Source organism: Penaeus chinensis, chromosome 40 (assembly GCF_019202785.1).
Source record: "Penaeus chinensis breed Huanghai No. 1 chromosome 40, ASM1920278v2, whole genome shotgun sequence".
Classification (NCBI taxonomy): Eukaryota; Metazoa; Arthropoda; class Malacostraca; order Decapoda; family Penaeidae; genus Penaeus; species Penaeus chinensis.
In genome coordinates this window covers 13,933,699-13,936,198 of record NC_061858.1, presented here as the reverse complement: position 1 = coordinate 13,936,198, position 2,500 = coordinate 13,933,699, and the positions used below count along the sequence as shown (strand labels likewise).

General features: G+C 42.9%; 1 protein-coding gene across 3 annotated transcripts in view; it reads right to left on the bottom strand.

The window, feature by feature from the left end:
- LOC125047204 (85/88 kDa calcium-independent phospholipase A2-like) overlaps positions 1-2,500 on the bottom strand; it is a 125,593-nt gene that overhangs the window by 1,471 nt on the left and 121,622 nt on the right. The gene's annotated exons all lie outside the window — the stretch shown is intronic.

Genomic DNA, 2,500 nt, shown 5'->3' with positions numbered 1-2,500 from the left:
GTGTCTGAGGAAGGGAGAGTAACACTGTATGGGAAAACTGCAAAAGAGATATTATGAAATAATCAAATGGTAATACAGTAAGAAAAGATAGTTGTGGAAGTAGGAGAAGAATGGGTGAGTGGGAGGAAGAGGGGTAGGAAGGAACTTGAGGAGGAGGATGGATCTCGGCAGATTCTTTGAATGTATAGCAAATAAAGGGATTAGAGGGTGAATGAGGGAGTGGCTCATTCTCTTTTTTCATGTTTAAGAAGTTTTGGAGATCTTCAAGAGTTTCTGGATGGGAGCTGGGTGGGGAGGTCTAAGAAACAAAGGTTTCTTTATGTAGAGAAGAAGAGAGAATAGATGTCTGAGGAGTAGAGGGAGAGGTGGGTGTAGGATATGTGGTAGGAGAAGATGGAGTGGAACATTTAGATTGTCTGGTATGACAGGTAGAGTGAGAAGGAGGAGAGGTTAGGCACTGGAGAAGTGGTAGAGATTGGAGTATCTGGATTTAGACTGGAAAAGGAATTTGTCTGGGTGAGAGAGGTAGTAGAGATAGGTTGGTTCAGGGTAGAGGGAAGAGATGGGCAGGGAACGGAGCAAAGTACAGTTTTGGAATAGGCAGAAAGAGAAAAACCTCATCGAAGTGCTTCTTGTCTGGCATCATGTAGTGTAAGGCCTAGTTTGAATATGAGAACTGTTACCTCAGATTCAAGCTTGTAGGCAGCGTACCTCCTATAAAATACATTATCGGAGCCACCACAATTGACACATGTGCGTAACTGAGGAAAGCAATTTGAATGATCATGACCAGGTTAGGCACATGGAGGGCAGCAGTCTATGGAGCGACAGTATTTGGCTGGGTGGCCAAAATGCTAACATTTCTGACATTGATGGGGAAGGGGTTGATATGGTCAGACAGGATAGGTCACATCACTAATATAAACTTCATGGGGAAGGTCATGTCTATGGAAGCTAATCTCAGCAGTATTGGTATAGCACTGGACTGCCACTGCATCATAGCTGATGAGGCATGTGAGCAAGTCATTTTCACAGTCTGACCAGTCAGAGAGATGGATACAGTTGCTGTACAAGTATTAACCTTACAGTAATGGTACCAGAAATCTCATGGCATCACTGATTCCAGTGACTTCTGGCAAATGTCCTGCCATTGGGTCTAGGAATCCGCTACGTGTTGCGAAACTTGCTGTACCAATCATGATGAGTTTGTTTTTCATGATGGATATAGGCGTGCTCGGCAGTAACAGGTTAAGGGAGGAATAAGGTTGATCAGGAATAGGTTTGCCAGTGACGTCAGTCAGGGTAGATAGTGCATGAGCTTGAGACTGTAACGAGACGTGAACAATCATAAGGGTACTGTCGGAGTACGGAGCTGTAGGGGGAATCACAAAGAATTGATTCCAAATGGCTGGGCCAAGAAGGATACTCAAAAGGTCTGTACAGGTGGAAGCTGTAGAAGGATGAGGGAGGCAGGAAGATGGGTGGTATGGAGAGAGGTAGTACTGTTGGCAGGAGGACAATAAGGATGAAGAGTAGTAATAAGGGGGGTGGAAGTAGACAATGAAGAAGACTGCAGTAGAAGATGGAGTGGAGGATGTTGGGAGAGAGGAAAGAGTGCATTCTGAAGGATGAGTAATGACCTGGGTGGATAATTCAGAATGGATAGGGTAGACCACAAACATCAAGGAAGGGGTATTAGTATTAGTCAGAGCCATGGTCAAAGGAGAGGCAGGGGTCGGGAAACCAATGAAATAAAATTTAGATAGGCTAAGTTGATGAAGGGGCAAGCTGTAATGCCCCTAATAAGGGTAAAACATCTTCTTTATTGGCCATGGTGAGCCTGAAATAAATGTGGAGAGGAAATGGTCTACCTCTCAGGGTCCTCTTGCGGGGTATGGGATAGACAATTAACCAAGGGAATACCATGCCCATGGCTCCTGGAAGACGTTCATACCTGACACAAAGCCAGACTTTCATCCTTTCATCATGTTTCTCACACCTAGGGAAGTGGACAGAAGAAGGGGATGATGAAGAAAAGAAGGGAAGGAAAGGGGGAGAAGACCATGCAAAATTAGTTGAGGCCAGGGCAGAGGTCCAAGGAAGGGGTTATCCCCTACAGTGGGTCCCAGTCTCTGACTCATAAGCCCCCCAACAACAATGAGCAATGGATTAGGGGGAATGCAGTAATTAATAAAAAAAAAAAAAAAAATGCAATATACAAACCCTTTTCTACAGTTTACTTTCATTTCCAGTGAAGGTTTACTAATATTTACCTCTTGAACCTAAAAAAAAGGACTTCATCCTTTTAATTTTGCAATTTCAAAAGAAACATAGGTCAAACCTATATAAATATAAATACAAATACAAATATGAAAAAAAAAACTTAGGTAAAATTTGCCGAAATGTAACCTAAAAGGCATAATTTCTATTCTACTAAGGGCAGCAGATTTATGACTCAACTATGTGGCTGTATCTAACCTACTGCATTTACCTATCATAT